The sequence below is a fragment of the Myotis lucifugus genome, unplaced genomic scaffold, assembly GCF_000147115.1.
Source record: "Myotis lucifugus unplaced genomic scaffold, Myoluc2.0 scaffold_34, whole genome shotgun sequence".
Lineage (NCBI taxonomy): Eukaryota > Metazoa > Chordata > Mammalia > Chiroptera > Vespertilionidae > Myotis > Myotis lucifugus.
The window spans coordinates 8,095,361-8,101,273 of NW_005871082.1; positions in this window are offsets into that span (position 1 = coordinate 8,095,361).

The following is a 5,913-nucleotide window of genomic DNA, read 5'->3' on the forward strand; positions in this document are numbered from 1 at the left end:
GAGCCCTGCGCCTCAACCCATGTGAGGATAGGTGCAGGGTGGAGGAGGGGGTTGCGGCGCTTCTCCCCTGTTACTCGCAGGAGTAGAGCGGATAGGGGGAGCTGCGGCGTCACACCCTGTCACACACAGAGCAGGGTCGATCAGGGGGTTGGGGCGCTGCACCCTGTCACGAACAGAGCAGGGCGGATAGGGAGGTTGTGGCCCCGCCCCCTGTCACACACAGAGCCGCAGGGCGATCAGGGGGTTTGGGCGCTGCCCCCTATCACGCTGATCCTGGTGCCGGGAGGCATATTACCCTTTTACTATATAGGATAGAGGCCTGGTGCATGGGTGGGGGCTGGCTGGTTTGCCCTGAAGGGTGTCCTGGATCAGGGTGGGGGTCCCCACTGGGGTGCCTGGCCAGCCTGGATGAGGGGATGATGGCTGTTTGCAGCTGGTCACACCCCCTTCAGGGTGGTGGTCCCCACTGGGGTGCCTGGCCAGTCTGGGTGAGGGGCTGAGGGCTGTTTTCAGGCTGGCAGGTGACTGAAGCTCCCAACAGCTCCTTTTTTTCTTTTTTTTTTTTTAATTCTGGGCCAGCTTTAGCTCTGGCTCCAGCTCTGAGGCCTCGGCTGCTAAAAGCAGGTATCTGGTTTGTTTGGGTTCTATAATCGAAACACTGTATCAACTCCAGCTCTGATATCCCGGCTGGCTGAAAGCAGGTTTCTGGGGTTTTGTTTAGCTTCTATATTTGTTACAATGTTTCAAACTGCCAGCTCAGAGGCCGGCAAGGCAGGCGGGGAACGTTGGAGTCCTCCGTCACTGAAGCAAGCAAGCCTCATGTTCGCTTCCAGCTGCCTGGCTGCCGGCCGCCATCTTGGCTGGCAGTTAATTTGCATATCGCCCTGATTAGCCAATGGGAAGGGTAGCGGTCGTACGCTAATTACCATGTTTCTCTTTTATTAGATAGGATGTGCCTTGGGAAAGTGGTGTCCTACCTGGGGACTATCGGAATCACCTGGAAGGTCATTTTGGTTTTGTTTGCTAGTTAATTTTTTAAACAGGCTTTAGCACACCACAACAGATCCACTGACTCTAATTCTGGGAGGTAATTCCTAGAAATCTCTTTTTCCAAGCTCCCCAAGAGATCCTGAGGCAACCAGATGAGTGTTTAGCAATCACTGATTTTGGCTCCACCAGAGGATTGCTGCATAGCTCATTCATGCCTTCAAATGAATCTAGCTCCCAATGTCATCTCCAATCATTGCCTCAGTTCCTACCTGAATAATGTGGCTCTTCCAGTTGTACAGGACCCCAAGTTTCTCATCTCTAAGGCAAGGGGCTTTTGTAACTTTGTTAACATGTTTTTTAGAAGGAGCAGGAAGATTGGGTTTGCCCTGAATTTTGAGGAATGGGACAGTAGAGTGGGAGGACAAGACACATAGGAGAGACCATTTTAATGACTTCCTCTCCTGCTCCCAAATCTGGACTTTTAAAAATAAATTCATATATGCATCTGTGTTACTCATACTCACAGAAAGGAATAAGCTGAATGGGGTCCTCACTTTCTCAGCTAGCTTGGTGATTTGTTCACCAAGGGAACTGAAGGGCTGAAAGAAACTATCAGACGAATTCCATACTGCCCATACTTCTACGCACAAAAATAACTCAAAGAGTTCTTGGAGACAAAACTTTCTCAAAGCAATAAAATGTGTGCTTGAGCGCAGTTAGATTTATTACAAATAAAATTGCCACCGGTACGACTGTGGCAGTGACGGATGCGAAGGCAGGATTATGTAGTGGAGAGAATGACAGCTTTGGCATCTGCTAATCAGGAAAATGGCTGGCATCTCTGAGCCTTCGTTTTCCTCATTTGCCAGAAGATTGCAAACTGTCTTAAGAAAACAGATGGGGAGTTAGTATGTGTCCTTCCCTATTTTGTTTCAGCAATGTAATCCAACCCTTCTTACTGGGATGGTCATGGTCTTTCATATTCTTCATTCTTTGGTGGTCACCTTCTTTACATCCCTTTTCTGCCTGTGTTGGAATGGCCCTACTTGTAAAACTATGTCCATTTATTCATTTAAAAAATATTTTTACCCAAATAATTGTCTAAGTTTTCCAATTAGTATTTTTGTAATATCTTTTATGTGCTGAAAAAAATATCAATAAATAGGCCATGTGTGATGCTATCCATTGCTTTCTAGGATTCTTATGACTCTTAATTTGATAAGGTGTTTATCTGTATGTTCATCAAGGTGCTGTTGAGTGCTTTCACTTTTTTTCATCCATCTAATGTCAATTTTGTAGCATTATGAAAGGTCAGGATATTACTTACTCTTTTATTAATATTTGATGTCTGATCCTGCAAATTTAAACACACACACACACACACACACACACAGACACACACACACCCCTATCTCAGCCTGCTTTAACTTGGAGAGACTTTGATATTATTACTCAGCAGCTCAGAGATGGATCTGAGGGAATCTCAAACAGATTAGCTTCCAATTTTCATTCTTTGAATTTGCATTGCTCATAAAGGTCAAAAAATATATATAAACAATTTTTTTTCTGCTTCCATGAAATAGCTGAGGGCTGGGGAGGATCTTAAAAAATATTGTCTGGTTTTTATCAAAAGAGGATTGCCTGGAGGTAGTGTTTCCAAAGGAAGAAATGTCACAGAGAAAGTGAGAAATGAGGAAGTATAGCCCTCCAAAACCTTACCCTTAATGTAATGATGAAGAATCTCAAATTTAAGAGAAAGGGAGACATGGACATGAAGCCTTCAGAACCAAACCCTTCTGAGCAAGCCTGTCTGAAAAGCAGGGTCTGCATTAAATGCCACTGGTGGCCAGTGCTCTGGAAGTTGAACAGCGTAGAATAAAGAGATCCATAAAAGATGCTACTTAAACATGTTAAATTTTAGCATATGTTGTTAAACATGCTTCCATATATATGTTTGTTATATATTTAAACATCTAGTTAAACTCCATTTAACTAGAGTTTGAGCTGTGCCATTCAGAGACAATAAAATCAAGTTTTTCACTGCAAATGCTAATATAATTTCTATTCTGATTAAGTTGTGCTTGGAATACACTGCATTTTAGAACAATTTTCACTTCTGTGGGACATTTATGCTGCATTTCATTAGCCTGGACTACCTTTAGTAGGTGTTTTCAGTTGCATTTAAAATAATTAGCACTTGCTGCTATGAGCACCACTAGCGCATTTGAAATAATAGTGGGTCAACTTTTTTACTTTTCTTTTCCTTGAAAATAGGTAAAAGCTTATGTTCTGGGATCATAGTGGCTTCATTTCAATACAATAACATATATTTTTCAGTGGGGACTAAAGTACATATATGTCTGTATGGTAATTTGCCTCTTATCCATGGTTTTGCTTTCTGTGGTTTCAGTTATCAGCCATCAACTGAAGTCTGAAAATATTAAATGGAAAACTCCAGACATAAACAATTCATAAGTTTTAAATTACACACCATTCTGAGTAGCATGGTAAGTTCTTACACCATTCCACTCATGGAATAATTCCTTTGTCTAGCATATTCATGCTGTGCATGCTACCTGCCTGTTAGTCACTTAGTAGGCATCTTTATCAGGTAAATTATTGGGGTAGCTCAGTGTGTGTGTTTAAGTCACCCTTATTTTACTTAATAATGGCACAGGAATATAAGAGTAGTAACACTGGCAATGCAAAAAGAAGCAATAAGTGCTTCCTTCAAGTGAAAAGGAAAAAAACACAGTATATATAGGGTTTAGTACCATCTGAAATTTCAGGCATCTACTAGAGGGTTTTGGGACATTTCCCCTGGATAAAAGGAGATTACTGTACCTGTTATATGTTTCTAATTCTTTTATCAGGACTGTGGGAGAACACAGAAATAGTAGAATAGAATTATGAATATCAGTGAGCATGCAAGTCTAGCTATAGAAGAGATATAACAAAGTCAAAGTCAGAGGAACCATGTTGATTTGGATGAATTCAAATAACAATTTAGGATAATGTGGTGTAGGGTGTGTGGTGAAGACTGACAATTCCATGGATGTTTAGAGTTGAAGACTAAAGTGCGACATTTCAGGAACAGCTTAAGATATGAAAATCACCATGCTGATGTTAGGCTCAACTATGACAATGCCCACAAGACCAGTTGATCCACGTGAGGCGTGATTCACATGTAAGGTAGAAATAGCTTCATATGCCCTAGGTCATGAATAATCAGAAGACCTTCATTCCAGTCTCAATTTTGCATCTTTCCCACTGCCAGTCCTTATATTGTAGTCCCCCCTTATTCACAGAGGATATGGTCCAAGACCCCCAGAGGCTGCCTGAAATTGTGAATAGTACTGAACTGTCCATATACTAAGTTTTTCCTCTACAAACATACCTATGATAAAGTTAATTTAGAAATTAGACACAGAGATTTAAAAGTGACGAATAATAAAATAGAACAATTATAACAATATGATGTAATAAGAGTTATGTAAATGTAATCTCTCTCTCAAAATACCTTGTTATGTTGTACGCACCTTTCCACTTACAGGAGGCACTTTATGGCTTCTCTGACATATCTGAAGCATTAGCATCACTACCCCTGCTCTTTGGGGACATTACTAAGTAAAATAAAGGTGACTGGAACACACAAGTACTTTTATACCTTGACAGTTAATCTGATAACTGAGATAGCTACTAAATGGCTAACGTAAGCAGGTAGCACATGCAGGGTGGAAACACTGGACAAAGGGCTGATTTGTGCCCAGGCAGGACAAAGTGGGATAGCATGAGATTTCATCACGTTACCAAGAATGGCATGCAATTTAAAAATCTATGAATTGCTTATTACTGGATTTTTCATTTAATATTTCAGATTGAGGTTTGACCGTGAGTAACTGCAACCAGGGAAAGCAAAAGCATGAATAAGAGGGGACTATTGTATAAGTCATTTACTTTTTCTGAAGACCCATTTCCTTCTCCTGCAAAATTGCCATACTACTACTCTTAATATAAATTCATTGAAAAATAAAAAAAAATTATTTTTTTTAATTTAGAAAATAAATCTCTATAGATATTAATGTTATCAACTTTGTGAAGACAAAGATTGAAAAGATTGATGTGAGAAATGGGATACCATACACAAAATTCTTCACAGACTGGAAAGTGCTCTGTTTTTTGTTTTGTGTTTTTTTTTTTTTGTAAACTGGAAATTGATTTTTTTCTTCCTTCCTTCCCCCCTTCTTCCCCCCTCCCCTCACCCCTCCACTCCCTTGCTTTTGCCATCTAGGAAAAGTGTTGTTGCTATTGAGCTATCCACTGGCACTTATTAATTAAGTGGCTGCTAAAAGGCCAGGAAATTAGAAGATGCAATAAGTGTGCAATCATGAGCTTTATAGTGATGGCCCTTTATGGAAAACTGAAGATCACCCCAGTATTCCCTTATTAATTGTATATCTCATTTCCAACCTTGAAGCATCACTGAGAATTAAGAGAGGAAACTCTTTTAGGCTCAGTATGGGCACTCTTGTATTCACACCTCGCTCCCAGAACCAGTCAGCATGAGCGCATTTCCATTTAAGCATCAGAGGATGCGTTTGATTTCAATCCACTCTTCCCTGCCACTCTAAATGATAAATTGAAATAAACGCCTATGCAATTTTTACAATTCTGGAAATAGTAGCATCTGGGCAGCCAGTTTCTTGTCATTTTCCTATTAATGCCAATTTCCTAGGTAAATCATCTCATAGTATTTTTAATGGGTCAATGGCTAGAGTAATAGAGAAAATTCAGTTTTCATTTATTTGTGGGGAATGGTGGGGCAGAATGTCATTCTAGCAATTCAAATTTTCTAACAAAACCCACTGATATGTAAAACTCATATAGCAGATCTTCTGTCTTAAAGGAAATATGTTTTAATTT